Here is a 16,118-nt window from a genome sequence, read left to right as displayed (position 1 = left end):
CGGCCATTTGGCCCATCATGTCTGCCCCCACTCTCCAAATGAGCCTCATGACTTAGTGTCATTCCCCTGCCTTTTCCTCGTACCCCTGCACATTGTTTCTATTTAAATAAACATCTAATTCCCTCTTAAATACCTCAATTGAATCTGCCTCCACCACACTTCCAGGCAGCACATTCCAGACCCAAACCACTCGCTGTGTGAAAAAGTTTTTTCTCACATCACATTTGCTTCTTTTGTAAATCACGTTAAATCTGCGTCCTCTCGTTCTCGATCCTTTTAGAAACAGCAACAGTTTCTCCCCATTTACTCTGTCCAGCCCCCTCATGATTTTGAACATCTCCATTAAATCTCCTCTCAGCCGCCTTCTCTCCAAGGAGAACAGTCCCAATCTCTCCAATCTATCCTCATAACTAGGTTTCTCATCCCAGGAACCTTTCGTGTAAACCTCTTCCCCACTCTCTCCAATGTTTTCACATCCTTCCTGCAGTGTGGAGCCCAGAACTGTGCACAATATTCCAGCTGAGGTCCAACTAGTATCTTGTATAAGTTCAGTATAACCTCCTTGCTCTTGTACTCTATGCCCCTATTTAGAAAGCACAGAATACTATATATTTTATGAACTGCTCTCTCCACCTATCCTGCTACCCTCAATAATCTCTGCACACCTACACCTAGGTCCCTCTGCTCCTGTATCTCCTTTAGAATTTTACCTCTTTTTTAATATATTTTTAAAAATTTGCTTTTTAATTAATTTTTTAATCTCACATCCCATGCTCAGCCATTTCAGAGGCATTTAAGAGTCAACCACATTGCTGACCAGGTAAGGATGGCAGATTTCCGTCCCTAAAGATATCAGTGAACCTGATGGATTTTAACGACAATCAACAATGGTTTCATGGTCATCATTAGATTAATTCCAGATTTTTAAAATTGAATTCAAATTTCACCATCTGCACTAATGGGATTTGAACCCGGGCCCCCACAGCATTGCCCTCTGGATTGCTCTCTGGATTACTAGCCCAGTGACAATACCATCACGCGACCACCTCTCACTTTATTTTATATTGTTTTTTCATGTTTTCCTTCCAAAATGCAATACTTCCAAATTTTGTGTCATCTGCAAACTTTGAAATTGTGCCTGCACACCAAGATTTAGATCATTAATATATATCAGGAAAAGCAAGGGGACTTCTGGTGGCAGCCATGAGCTGATCGGTCGCATACAAGATGGCTCCCGCTTGGAGGTTTAGGTTTTGGCCCTTTCTAACCGGTTAACGGGCGCTTTGTTGGGAAAACGTGCAGAATAATTGGAAGATGTTGGTTTCTCCTCCAACGGGGAATGTTGGGACGGGTTACAATACCCAGCAGAAGTCGAATAAAGCTTCAAATCAAGAGGTGGAAGTCCCTTATGGCACAGCGACAGAAAGCGTGGCTGAGTTGGGTATGTCGTTGTCGCTTACCCCACTGCTGGTGGAGCAGTTGAAGAAGTTCTTCAAGGGAGAATTGAAGCGGCATCAGCAAGAGTTGCAAGAGGACTGGTACAAGGCGATGGAGGGAACGGTAGCCCCTCTTCCCGGGACTCTGGAGCGGGTGGAGTAGCGGTTGGAATTGCAGGGTGCGACGATCCGCGAGGTGGAAAGGGCGGTGTCCGACCGCAGTGACCAGATCCTGGAGTTGGAGGTGGAATTGCTGGGAGAGACCTAAAGGTTGTTGAAAATGAGGGTGGATGATCAGGAGAACTGATCCAGGAGGCAGAGCCTGAGAATCATCAGGCTGCTGGAGGGGGTAGAGGGAACAATGCCTCAGATTATGTGGCACGGATGTTTGTGAAGCTGGCCGAGGAGAGAGTCTTCGACAAGCCCCCGGAGGTGGATTGGCCCACCGGCTGCTGCAGCAGAGGCCAAGAGAGGGGGAGCAGCCACAGGCGGCGATCGTTCAGATGTACAAATTCCAAGAGAAGAAGCGAATTCTGAGGTGGGCGAAGGTGACACGGGACTGTAGCTAGAAGAGGAATCGGATATGGATCTACCAGGATATTGGGTCTGACTTGGCCAAGTGGAGAGCAGGTTTCAACAGGGCCAAGGTGGTGTTGTTTCGGAACAAAGTCCAGTTTGGGATGTTGTACCCAACTAAGCTGTGGGCTACATTTAAGGGTAAGGAACATTATTTAACAATGCCAGAGGAGGCAAATGACTTTGTCAGGCAGCATGGTTTGGGCTGGTCTAACACATCATGGTTTGATGTGTTTGTAATGTGCATGTTTGGAAGTGTTATTGTTGCACATGTTTTCTTTTGTTATGGTCGATGGGGGAAGGTTCCGAGACCTGAGTTTTCTCCACCTGGAAATTGGGAGAGAGGGGGCTGTGGCAGGAGAGGAGCCTGGGCAGGGACTGTCTGAAGCGCAAAGTTTGGGGAGGAGGGGTTGGTGGAAGGGTGGTTTTGGCGGCGTGGGTGGGGTCCTTTGTGCAGACTTCCAGGTGGGGGCTGCTGTGCTAGCATGGATGCCAGTAAACAGAAGCAATGTGGAGGAGGGGGCTGCAGTTTAGTAGGGAGGTAGAAGCGGCGGGTGTTGGTTGGATGGGAGATTCAAGGGGGAGAGGTGAGTGGGGGAGTGGGGATTTGGAAGTGAAGTGAGCTGCTGATGCCGGTGGCTTTGTGGCAGGATAGGTGAACGTGGAGTGGGTCCGAACGATAGACAGGACCGGAGGCATTGGGAGCTTCCCATTAGGTTGGGATGGTGGACCTTAATCAAGGGAGGGGTTCAGAGGCCCACATTGAGGATGGTGACGTGGAACGTGCGGGGGCTCAATGGTCCAGTTAAACGATCCCTGGTAGTTGCCCATTTGAAAGTCTAAAGGCAGATGTGGGTTTCCTACAGGAGACGCCCTTGAGGTCGAAGGACCAGATGAGGTGAAGGAAGAGATGGGTGGGGAAGACGTACCACTCGGGGTTTGATTCCAAGTCGAGAGGGGTCGCGATTTTGTTCAGAAGAAGGTATTTGTGGCAGCCAACGAGGTGTGGGACTCGGGAGGGTGGTATGTGATGGTGAATGGGATCTTGGTGTTGCAGGTTATCTTAGTTAATATTTATGCACCCAACTGGGATAATACGGGATTCATTAAGAAGATGCTGGCAGCCATTCTAGACTTAAATTTGCACCAACTGATTATGGTGGGGGGCAATTTCAAGTGTGTTTTGATCCCAGGATGGATAGGTCGAGCCCCAAGTCATTGTTAGGGGAGAGAGAGAGATTACAGGTGGAGTTTGATCTGATGGCAACAGGGAAAGTAGTGGGCCAGCTCCGACGCTCAAGGGGAGTGTTCTATGAGTATGGGGAGAAGGCTAACCGGCTGTTAGCCCATCAGCTGAGGTGACAGATGGTCATGCAGGAGATAGTGTGGGTGGGGTGGGGGGGGGGCAGGGTGGTTGTGAAAAGTGGTGGGTACTCTGAAGAAAATTAATGAGGCATTTGAGGCCTTTTACCAGGGGTTGTATAGGTCCCGGGGGGAGGACGCGGAGGTGGGGCGCTTCCTAGATGTGTTGGAGTTCCCAGAGGTGGAGAGGGGGAGGGACTGGGGTTGGAGTTGCCATTGCCATTGGAGGAGATAATGGAGTCCATTGGGCTGATGCAATCGGGGAATGGACCAGGGGCCGGATGGCTTTCTGGTAGAATTTTACAAACAATTTTTGGCAGCATTGGCACCCATCCCTCTCCTGGGGATATATAATGATTCACTGGCATGGGGGGAGTTGCCAGCCACATTGGCGCAGGCGCCGTTCTCTTTGATTCCAAAGAAGGATGAGGACCCAGTAAAGTGTGGGTCATATAGTCCCATTTCTCTGCTGAATACTGATGTGAAAGTGCTGCTAAGGTGTTGGCGAGGTGATTAGAGGGGTATGTGCCAGAGGTGGTCTCTGAGGATCAGATGGCTTTATCAAGTAGCGACAATTGTTGAGTAACATTAGGCGGCTGTGGTGATGATTAAATCTGTGGGGAAAGGCACCAAAAGCAATCGGTGGGGATTCTCCAAAATCCTGGCCTAGTGTTGCCGCCGGCGTAAACACCGGAGTGGTGTACACCGGCGTCAGCGGGCCTCCTGGCCCGGCGATTCAGTGATCCTCAGGCGGCCAGCATGCCGCCAGAGTGCTGCGCGCTGCTCCGGCGCCGCAAGGCAGCCCTGCACGGCTGTGCGCGCGACGGCCGTCTCCGTGCCAGTGCATGCACGTGGAGGCCGTCTCCGCACTGGCGCCGAGCAGCATGGCAGAGACCTACAGCAGGCCTGTGCGGAAGGAGGTAGGCCCCCTCCAGATCGCGGGTGCCCTCCGGAGAATCGCGTCCCGGCGTCGGAGCGGCGTGGCGGGAATTTCCCGCGCCACCGGCGATTCTCCGACCCAGCGGGGGCTCTGAGAATCCCGGCCATCATCTCAAAGGATGCAGAGAAAACTTTTGACCAGGGAGAATTGAGGTATTTGTTTGAGGACCTGGAGCAGTTTGGGTTTGGGCCAGGGTTCATCTCTTGGGTGAGATTACTGTGTGCCGCCCCGATGGTGAGCATAAGCATGAATGCTGTGAGTTTGGGATACTTTTGGCTGCACAGGGGTCACGAGACAGGGATGCCCGCTGTTGTTTGCATTGGCTATTGAACCTCTGGCTATCGCATTACGGGCATCAAAGGAGTGGAAGTGTATTGAAAGGAGAGGTACGGTGCACAGGGTGTCGCTCCATGCGGACGACGTGTTGCAGTATGTCTCGGACCCGCGAGCATGCATGGGGAAGATAACAAGGCTGTTATGGAAGTCTGGCACCTTTCCAGGGTATAAACCCGATGTACTATAGAGTGAGATATTCCCGGTAAACGCCCAGGGGAGAAGTGCCAATATGGGAGCTCTGCCGTTCAAGCTGGCCAAAACAAGGTTGAAGTATTTCGGAAGTAAGGTGGCTCACGATTGGGCTACAATGCAGAAGTGGAACCTGGCTCGCTTGATAGAGGGGGGGGTGAGAGGGACTCTAAAGAGGCGGGAAGCTCACCCATTGTCCTTGGTGGGGCAAGTGCAGACCATAAAGATGATCATTCTCCCGAGGTTTTTGTTTATGTTTCAGTCCCTCCCGATATTCCTCCCCAAGGCATTTTTTCGGAGGGCGGAAAAGCTAATCTCAGCCTTTGTGTGGGGAGGCACGTTACCCAGGATTCAGAGGGTTTTCTTGCAGAGGGAATGGCCCTCTGGGGGGCTGGCGCTTCCAATTTGTTATACTATTACTGGGCGGCAATTGTGGACATGATACAGTGGTGGTGGGAGGAGAGGGGATCGGAGTAGATGCGGATGGAGGAGCCTCCTACATGGGGCGTGCTTTAGGGCTTTAGCGACAATCCCTCTTCCGTTTTCGCTGACCAGGTATACAGCGAGCCCAGTGGTGGGTGTCGTGTTATGTACTCTGGGATAACACTGCCTGCAACTGGATGCAGCTCTAACCAAAAGATACTCCAGACCTTGAAGTTAGTTCAATCTGATTTATTGAACCAGTAGCACAGTTAGCACAGTTCTCTATGAGTTCGACTCTCTGCTAACCTAGGTGTGGTTACTCTGTCTGACTGAGCCAGACTAGCTCTTAGCCACGTGCTGGAGGTGTGATACTGTACATACACCCTGACTCACTCTGTAGATGTTCATCAGTGGAAAGAGGTGGAGTGTGAGTGCCTCGTGCCTTTTATAGTGAGATACCACCCCTGAGTGTCCTGTCTGCTCATTGGTCATGTCCTGTTCTCTGTGTTCATTAGCTGCCTGTCTGTGCCTGTCTGTATATCATTATCTTCATGTCTGCATATCACGACATCTTCCCCTTTTTAAAAATGTTTTGTTGGCACGTGGGAACATACTTACATGTGGTGGCATATATTAACATATTTACAAGCGGTGGTATATGCGAACGTTTTTACATGTGAAGACAGCTGTCTAATGTGAGAAAACAGAACATAGCAAACAAAACAAATGTTCATAAGTCCAGTCTCTGGGGCTTGCGGCTGATCCTTGTCGACCGCCGGAGAGGTGGTGGTGGGGACGACGGTGCCTTGACAGGCGGGATGGAAGCCTGACTGGTGGCCTCGTAGTTTGAGGTATCAGGAGGTGGCAAAACAACGGACGGAAACGGAGAAGAAAGCGGTTGCAGGCAGGCAACCTTGCGTAGTGCCCGTCTGTTTTGTCGCACAACAGCCATACGTACAACATACGAGCGGAGCGCAGCCTGTCGAACAACGACAGCTGGAGCAGACTAGCCACCATCTGGTATCTTGTTCCTGACAGTGTCTGCCGGGGATAACACGAGGAAATCGGTGGCATGAGCATCATAGCCTTGCTTATGCTGGTTTCGGAGCTACTGCACCTTCTGCAGCACCGGTAGGTGATCCAGGTTGTGCAAGTGTAGAACAAAGAACAAAGAAAATTACAGCACAGGAACAGGCCCTTCGGCCCTCCCAGCCTGCGCCGATCCAGATCCTTTATCTAAACCTGTCTTCTATTTTCCAAGGATCTACTTCCCTCTGTTCCCTGCCTGTTCATATATCTGTCTAGATGCATCTTAAATGATGCTATTGTGCCCACCTCTACCACTTCCACTGGCAAAGCATTCCAGGCACCCACCACCCTCTGCGTAAAAAACTTTCCACGCACATCTCCCTTAAACTTTCCCCCTCTCACCTTGAAATCATGACCCCTTGTAATTGACACCCCCAATCTTGGAAAAAGCTTGTTGCTATCCACTCTGTCCATACCTCTTATAATTTTATAGACCTCAATCAGGTCCCCCCCTCAACCTCTGTCTTTCCAACGAAAACAATCCTAATCTACTCAACCTTTCTTCATAGCTCGCACCCTCCATACCAGGCAACATCCTGGTGAACCTCCTCTGCACCCTCTCTAAAGCATCCACATCCTTCTGGTAATGTGGCGACCAGAACTGCACGCAGTATTCCAAATGTGGCCTAACTAAAGTCCTGTACAACTGTAACATGACCTGCCGACTCTTGTACTCAATACCCCGTCCGATGAAGGCAAGCATGCTGTATGCCTTCTTGACCACTCTATCACCTGCATTGCCACCTTCAGGGTACAATGGACCTGAACTCCCAGATCTTTCTGTACATCAGTTTTCCCCAGGACTCTTCCATTGACCGTATAGTCCGCTCTTGAATTAGATCTTCCAAAATGCATCACCTCGCATTTGCCTGGATTGAACTCCATTTGCCATTTCTCTGCCCAACTCTCCAATCTATCTATATTTTGCTGTATTCTCTGACAGTCCTCCTCGCTATCTGCAACTCCACCAATCTTAGTATCATCTGCAAACTTGCTAATCAGACCACCTATACCTTCCTCCAGATCATTTATGTATATCACAAACAACAGTGGTCACAGCACGGATCCCTGTGGAACACCACTGGTCACCGTTCTCCATTTTGAGACACTCCCTTCCACCACTACTCTCTGTCTCCTGTTGCCCAGCCAGTTCTTTATCCATCTAGCTAGTACACCCTGAACCCCATACGACTTCACTTTTTCCATCAACCTGCCATGGGAAACTTTATCAAACGCCTTACTGAAGTCCATGTATATGACAGCTATTGCCCTTCCCTCATCAATTAACTTTGTCACTTCCTCAAAGAATTCTATTAGGTTTGTAAGACATGACCTTCCCTGCACAAAACCATGCTCCCTATCACTGATAAGTCTATTTTCTTCCTAATGTGAATAGATCCTATCCCTCAGTATCTTCTCCAACAGTTTGCCTATCACTGACGTCAAGCTCACAGGTCTATAATTCCCTGGATTATCCCTGCTACCCTTCTTAAACAAAGGGACAACATTAGCAATTCTCCAGTCCTCCGGGACCTCACCCGTGCTCAAAGATGCAGCAAAGATATCTGTTAAGGCCCCAGCTATTTGGTCCCTCGCTTCCCTCAGTAACCTGGGATAGATCCCATCCGGACCTGGGGACTTGTCCACCTTAATGCCTTTTAGATACCCAAAACTTCCCCCTTCCTTATGCCGACTTGACTTAGAGTATTTAAACATCCATCCCTAGCCTCAACATCCGTCATGTCCCTCTCCTTGGTGAATACCGATGCAAAGTACTCATTAAGAATCTCACCCATTTCCTCTGACTCCACGTATAAATTCTCTCTTTTGTCTTTGAGTGGGCCAATCCTTTCTCTAGTTACCCTCTTGCTCCTTATATATGAATAAAAGGCTTTGGGATTTTCCTTAACACTGTTAGCCAAAGATATTTCATGACCCCTTTTAGCCATCTTTATTGCACGTTTGAGATTTGTCCTACTTTCCCGATATTCCTCCAAAGCTTCATCAGTTTTAAGTCGCCTAGATCTTATGTATGCTTCCTTTTTCATCTTAGCTAGTCTCACAATTCCACCCGTCATCCATGGTTCCCTAATCTTACCATTTCTATCCCTCATTTTCACAGGGACATGTCTGTCCTGCACTCTAATCAACCTTTCCTTAAAAGACTCACACATTTCAAATGTGGATTTACCCTTAGACAGCTACTCCCAATCCACATTCCCTAGCTCCTGCCGAATTTTGTTATACTTGGCCTTTCCCCAATTTAGCAATCTTCCTTTAGGACCACTCTCGTCTTTGTCCATGGGTATTCTAAAACTTACGGAATTGTGATCGCTATTCCCAAAGTAATCACCGACTGAAACTTCAACCACCTGGCCGGGATCATTCCCCAATACCAGGTCCAGTATGGCCCCTTCCCGAGTTGGACTATTTACATACTGCTCTAAAAACTCTCCTGGATGCTTCTTACAAATTCTGCTCCATCTATGCCTCCAACACTACATGAGTCCCATTCAATGTTGGGGAAGTTAAAATCTCGAATCACAACCACCCTATTGCTCCTACATCTTTCTATAATCTGTCTACATATTTGTACCTCTACTTCACGCTCGCTTTTGGGAGGCCTGTAGTAAAGTCCCAACAATGTTACTGCACCCTTCCTATTTCTTAGATCTACCCATATTGCCTCAATGCTAGAATCCTCCATCGTGCCCTCCTTAATCACAGCTGTAATCATCTCTGACCAGTAATCCAACTCCTCCACCCCTTTTACCTCCCTCTCGATCCCTCCTGAACCATCTATACCCTGGGATATTTAGTTGCCAGTCTTGCCCTTCCCTCAACCAAGTCTCAGTAATACCAATAACATCATATTCCCAGGTACTAATCCAAGCCCTAAGTTCATCTGCCTTACCTGCTACACTTCTCGCATTGAAACAAATGCACCTCAGATCACCTGTCCCTTTACTTTCATCATCTCTTCCCTGTCTACTCTTCCCCTTAGTCACATTGAGTTTATTATCTAGTACCTTACTGGCTTTAGTTGCTTCCTCTTTACTGACCTCTAACTTCCTAATCTGGTTCCCATCCCCCTGCCACATTCACTTAAAACCTCCCCAACAGTGTTAGCAAAAGCACCCCCTAGGACATTGGTTCCAGTCCTGCCCAGATGTAGACCATCCGATTTGTAATGGTCCCACCGCCCCCAGAACCGGTTCCAATATCCCAAAAATCTGAACCCCTCCCTCCTGCACCATCTCTCAAGCCACGTACTCATTCTGACTATTCTTGAATTTCTACTCTGACTGTCTCGTGGCACTGGTAGCAATCCTGAGATTACTACCTTTGAGGTCCTACTTTTTAACTTATCTCCTAACTCCATAAATTTTGATTGTAGGACCTCATCCCGTTTTTTACCTATATCGTTGGTGCTTATATGCACCACGACAACTGGCTGTTCACCCTCCCCCTTCAGTATGTCCTGCAGCCGATCTGAGACATCCCTGACCCATGCACACGGGAGGCAACATACCATTCGGGAGTCTCGTTTTCGACCACAGAAACGCCTGTCTACTCCCCTTACGATTGAATCCCCTATGACTATAGACCTGCCAAGCTTTTTCCCGCCCTTCTGTGCAGCAGAGCCAGCCACGGTGCCATGAGCCTGGCTACTACTGCCTTCCCCGGTGAGTCATCTCCCCCAACAGTATCCAAAACGGTATACCTGTTTGGGAGGGAGATGACCGCAGGGGACACCTGCACTGCCTTCCTGCTCTTTCTCTGCCTTTTAGTCACCCATTCCCTGTCTCCCTCACCAATCCTAATTTGCGGTGTGACCAACTCACTGAACGTTCTATCCACGATCTCCTCAGCATCGCGGATGCTCCACAGTGAGTCCATCCGCAGCTCCAGTGCCGTCATGCGGTCTAACAGGAGCTGCAGCTGGACACACCTCCCGCACATGAAGGAGTCAGGGGCATCGGCCGCGTCCCTGAACTCCCACCTTGAGCACAAGGAGCATAACACGGGTCGAGGAGCAGAACAGAGGTTGGCTGGAAGTGTCCGCAGGTCCCTGTTCATCAGGAGTTGAGCCGACGACATGCCAGTGGACAGTGGGGTCGCCCTGTACGCAAGCAGCGCGAGGTAGATGTCAGAAGCAGGATCCGCGGCCTTGCAGATGAGCTGTTTCACAATGTGCACCCCTTTATCAACCTTCCCATTGGACTGCGGATAGTGTGGGCTGGAAGTGACATGTTTGAAATGGTATGACTTGGCAAACATAGACCACTCGTGGCTGTTGAAGCACGGGCCATTGTCACTCATGACGGTGAGTGGGATACCATGCCTGGAGAACGTCTCCTTACAGGCCTTGATGACGGTCCGAGATGTGGAGTCTGAGAGCTTCACGACTTCAGGGTAATCGGAGAAATAGTCAAGAATCAACACGTAGTCACGACCATTCGCACTAAAGAGGTCGATGCCAACTTTGGACCACGGGGAGGTTTTGATTTCATGCTGCAGGAGCGTCTCCTTGTTCTGCGCCGGCTGGAAGCGTTGACAGGTCGCACAGTTGAGGATCATGTTTGCGATGTCCTGGCTAATACTGGGCCAGTAGACAGCCTGCCTGGCTCTGCGTCTGCACTTCTCGACGCCCAGGTGTCCCTCATGGATTTTGCGGAGCACCAAGCTCTGGAGACTGAGTGGAATGACAATCCGGTCCAGCTTGAGGAGGATACCATCATCACCGTCAGGTCGTCCTTTACATTGTAAAATTGAGGATACTGCCCTTCTGCCAGCCATTGGCGAGGTGGTGCATGACACGCTGCAAGAGGCTGTCTCCTCGCGGATACGAACCACCTTCTCATCAGATGCCGGGAGGGTGCTAGCACACAGCTGCACCTGTGATTCAATCTGCCGGATGATTTCCAGTGGTTCACTAGGCAATGTGATGGAGTGGGACAATGCATCAGCGATGATGAGCTCCTTGCCAGGGGTGCCAGGCGTGTACAATAAGTCAAAGTCGTACCTTCTGAGTTTGAGGATGCGCTGCAACCGAGGCGTCATGTCGTTCAGGTCCTTGTGGATAATGTGGGCCAGAGGCCTATGATCCGTCTCGACAGTGAATGTCGGCAGGCCATAGACATAGTCGTGAAACCTGAGAATGCCAGAGAGAAGACCCAGGCATTCCTTCTCTATTTGCGCGTGCCTTGTTTCGGTGGGCGTCATGGCCCTCAATGCGTGGCTACCGGTGCCCAGGATGAAGTGTCATCGCGTTGAAGCAGCACCGCACCGATGCTATCCTGGCTCGCATCTGTCGATATCTTCGTCTCCCTGTCTGGGTCGAAAAATGCCAAGACAGGTGCAGTGGTGAGCTTGGCTTTCAGCTCCAACCACTCTGCCTGAAGTGCTGCCTTCCACTCAAAGGAGGTGGACTTTTTTTACCAGGTTTCGTAGGGCCGTGGTGTGTGAGGCCAGGTTTGGGATGAACTTGCCCAGAAAAGTGACCATGCCCAGTAAGCGCAGCACCGCCTTCTTGTCTGCAGGGACCTTCATGGCTTCGATGGCCTTGACCTTGTCTGTGTCCGGGCACACGCCCTGCTGAGAGATCTGGTCACCGAGGAACTCGACTGTCGACATGCCAAAGCAACATTTGGACCTGTTCAGCTTCAGGCCATTGGCATGATCACGGCTGAATACCTGCTGGAGACGGGAAACATGCTCTTCAGGGGTCGTGGACCATATGATGATGTCGTCCATGTAAACACGAACCCCTTCAATGCCCTCCGTCATCTGCTCCATGATGCGATGGAAGATCTCCGATACCGAGACAATGCCAAACGGCATACGATTATAGCAGTATCTACCAAACTGTGTGTTGAAGGTGCAAAGCCTTCTGCTGGACACATCCAGCTGGATTTGCCAAAATCCACGTGACGCATCTAACTCGGTGAAAAAACATGCGTGTGCCATCTCACTGGTGAGTTCCTCCCGCTTCAGGATGTGGTAGTGTTCACGCATTATATTCTTATTGAGATCCTTGGGATCAATGCAGATGCGCAGATCTCCCGAAGGCTTTCTAACACATACCATCGAGCTGACCCAGTCAGTCGGTTTGGTTACCTTGGAAATGATGCCGTATTGCTGAAGATCCTTGAGCTGTGCTTTCAGGTGCTCCTTCAGCGGAGCCGGGACCCGGCGTGGTGCGTGGACCATTGGCTCGGCATCAGGCTGTAGCAGAATCTTGTATCGATATGGCAGCATGCACATCCCGTCGAACACATCCGGATACTGAGCGAGGATGTTGTCAATGCCGGCCTGAAGATCCACATTGGAGGATGGGGTTGTGTAAACCCGCTGCACAAGGTTCAGCTGCTTACAGGCATGCGCGCCCAGTAGGGATGCCCTGTCTGGCTTGACAATTTCAAAACGTAACCGTGCATAGGTGCACCGGTTAGAGACGAGTAGATGGCAGGATCCCAGTGCCGTGATGGCATTTCCGTTGTAGTCCAGGAGCCTGCAGGCTGCGGGAAGGACCTTGGGGGGCTTCTTGATGCGTTTGAAATCTGCCTGTGAGAGGAGGTTGGCAGAAGCACCTGTGTCCAGCTTAAACTGGATGGAGCAGTGGTTGACCTGCATCACCGCACGCCATTCATCCGCAGAATCCACAGTGAGGATGGATTGACTTTGTGATGAGTTGGATGTGGCATAGTCACATTTGGTAATGATGCCCACAGTAGGCGGAGTCCAGGCATTCTTCCTCTGGATCCATTGTGCTGCCAGGATCAGAATCCTGTAATTGTTGTTGCACACTCTGAACGTGCCGTCGTCGGAATTGGGAGCGCTGGCCGCTGTCTGGTGGCGCAGACCTGCACAAGGCTGCATAGTGTCCAGGCTTCCCGCAGTTTAAACATCGCCTGCCTCTCACAGGGCAGTGTTTCTTTAAGTGGGCATTGCCGCAGTTCCAGCACGTCATGATGTCGGCGTCCTGACACTCCGCGCGTCGTCGCACATGCGCAGTGCGGGTGTCGGCCGCTTCATTATCCTGTTCACATCGCGCATGCATGGGGCCCTGGGCAAAGCGTGTGAAATGGCCGCTTTCATCAATGCTGAGGCGCTGTATCCGGGAGATGGCCTGCACACTCTCTGCCTCGTGGGATCAAGTTTCTCATTTTCAGCCAATTTGTATTGGGCATAGCGATTTTTGGCGTGCTCATGCACTGCATGTTTCAATCGCGACCGGCTGGGTCATATGCTTGATTTTCAGTCGCTGCTCTCTCAGGGGATCAGAGTGAACTCCAAAAACGATTTGGTCTCTGATCATGGAGTCAGCAGTACCACCAAAGTTGCAGGACAGCGCTAGCAGGCGAAGGTTAGTTAAGAAGGAGTTGAAAGGTTCATCTTTACCTTGTAGGCGTTGTTTGAATATGTAGCGCTCGAAGATTTCATTGGTGTCCACTTCACAGTGACTGTCAAACTTGTCCAAGATGGTCTGAAACTTTGTCTTGTCCTGGCCTTCGGTGAAGTGAAAAGAGTTGAAGAGTTTGATGGCTTGATCACTTGCTGTTGAGAGGAGAAGCGCGATTTTCCTTGCATCAGACGCACCCACAAGGTCTGAGGCTTCGATGTACAGCAGAAACGTTTGCTTGAATGTCCGCCAGTTGGCACTGAGATTGCCGGAGGTCCTGAGCTGGTGAGGAGCCTGAATCTTCTCCATGGTGCCGGGATACATTCGCTGGTCGTCACGGAACGGACTGAGGTAAACCACCTAGATTAAGCAGTCTCCTGGTAGCATGTCGTGTTATGTACTCTGGGATAACACATGCTGCAATTGGATGCAGCTTCAAAAGACCTTGAAGTTAGTTCAATCTGATTTATTGAACCAGTAGCACAGTTAGCACAGTTCTCTATGAGTTCGACTCTCTGCTAACCTAAGTGTGGTTACTCTGTCTGACTGAACCAGACCAGCTCTTAGCCACGTGCTGGAGGTGTGATACTGTACATACACCCTGACTCACTCTGTAGATGCTCATCAGTGGAAAGAGGCGGAGTGTGAGTGCCTCGTGCCTTTTATAGTGAGATACCACCCCTGAGTGACCTGCCTGCTCATTGGTCATGACCTGTTCTCTGTGTTCATTAGCTGCCTGTCTGTGCGTGTGTATATCATTATCTGCATGTCTGCATATCATGACAGTGGGGCATCTCTTAAAATCTGGAACCAGCTTGGGTGGCACTTTGGAGTGTGTGGGTGGGGGGGGTGGGTTGTCGGTACTGGCCCCGATATGTGGGATTCATAGGTTTACACCAGCGAGAATGGGTGCCACATTTAGGAGTTGGAGTAGGGAGGGGGTTGAGCGAGTTAGGGACTTGTTCGTGAAGGGAAGGTTTGCCGGGTTGGAGGGATTGCAGGGGAGATACCAATTGACAAGGGAAAGTGAGTTCAGATACATGCAGTTGCAGGACTTTGCATGAAAGGAGTTCCCTTCGTTCCCTCAGCTTCCGAGCCACACTCTACTGTTATCAGCTGATGAGTTGAGGGAAGGAAAGATTGTGGATATTTATGGGTGGCTTTGGAAATTAGAAAGACGCCATTAGAAGAAATAAATGGGAAGTGGGAGCAGAATCTGGGCTGGAGCTGGGGGTTGTGCCTGAAGTGAAATCGTGTATCGGGTGAACACGTCTTCTTCGTGTACCAGGATGGGCCTGATACAGTTCAAGGTGGCGCACAGAGCTCATATGATGCAGGCTCGGATGAATAGGTTCTTCTCCAAGGTGGAAAATAGATGAGAGAGGTGCGCAAGGGGGCCAGCGAATCATGTACCCATGTTCTGGTCCTGCCCGAAGCTAGTAGAACTTTGGACATTGATCTTTGAGACATTAGGATCATCTCCCTACAGAAGGAGGCTATTCAGCCCATAGAGTCTGCACCGACTCTCCGAAAGAGCACTCTACTTAACATAGAAACATACAGTGCAGAAGGAGGCCATTTGGCCCAGCGAGTCTGCACCGACCCACTTAAGCCCTCACTTCCACCCTATCCCCGTAACCCAATAACCCCTCCTAACCTTTTTGGTCACTAAGGGCAATTTATCATGGCCAATCCACCTAACCTGCACGTCTTTGGAGTGTGGGAGGAAACCGGAGCGCCCGGAGGAAACCCACGCAGACATGGGGAGAACATGCAGACTCCGCAAAGACAGTGACCCAGCGGGGAATCGAACCTGGGACCCTGGCGCTGTGAAGCCACAGTGCTATCCAATTGTGCTACTGTGCTGCCCTCAGGGAGGCCCAATCCCCCGCCCTGGCCCTGTAACCCCACACAACCTTTGGGACACAACACTCAGGGACAATTTAGTATGTCCAATCCACCTAACCTGCACATCTTTGGACTGTGGGAGGAAATCGGAGCACCCGGAGGAAACCCACGCAGGCAGTTAGCCAAGACCAGAATCAAACCCGGGTCCCTGGTGCGGTGAGGCAACAATGCTAACATTGTCGGAGATAGTGGGGGCGAAGGTAGAACTGTGCCCGTTGGTGGCGACCTTTGGGATGATATCAGAGCTTCTGGAGTTATAATACTAATATATATATCTATATATATTTTGTTTATATAATCTTTATTGTCACAAGTAGGCTTACATTAACACTGCAATGAAGTTACTCTCAAAAGCCCCTAGTCTCCACTACTGTACTGGAGTGGGGCTGATGTCGTGGTCTTCACCTCTCTGATTGCCTGGCGGCGAATTCTGCTCGAGTGGAGGTTGGTGGCA

General features: G+C 50.3%; 1 protein-coding gene across 1 annotated transcript in view; it reads right to left on the bottom strand.

Annotated features, from left to right (window-relative positions):
- The window catches only part of agbl2 (AGBL carboxypeptidase 2), a 310,115-nt gene that overhangs the window by 285,119 nt on the left and 8,878 nt on the right, over nt 1-16,118 (bottom strand). The gene's annotated exons all lie outside the window — the stretch shown is intronic.

This window comes from Scyliorhinus torazame, chromosome 10, assembly GCF_047496885.1.
Source record: "Scyliorhinus torazame isolate Kashiwa2021f chromosome 10, sScyTor2.1, whole genome shotgun sequence".
Classification (NCBI taxonomy): Eukaryota; Metazoa; Chordata; class Chondrichthyes; order Carcharhiniformes; family Scyliorhinidae; genus Scyliorhinus; species Scyliorhinus torazame.
The sequence above is the reverse complement of the archived record's forward strand: the minus strand, read 5'-3'. Positions and strand labels throughout refer to the sequence as shown.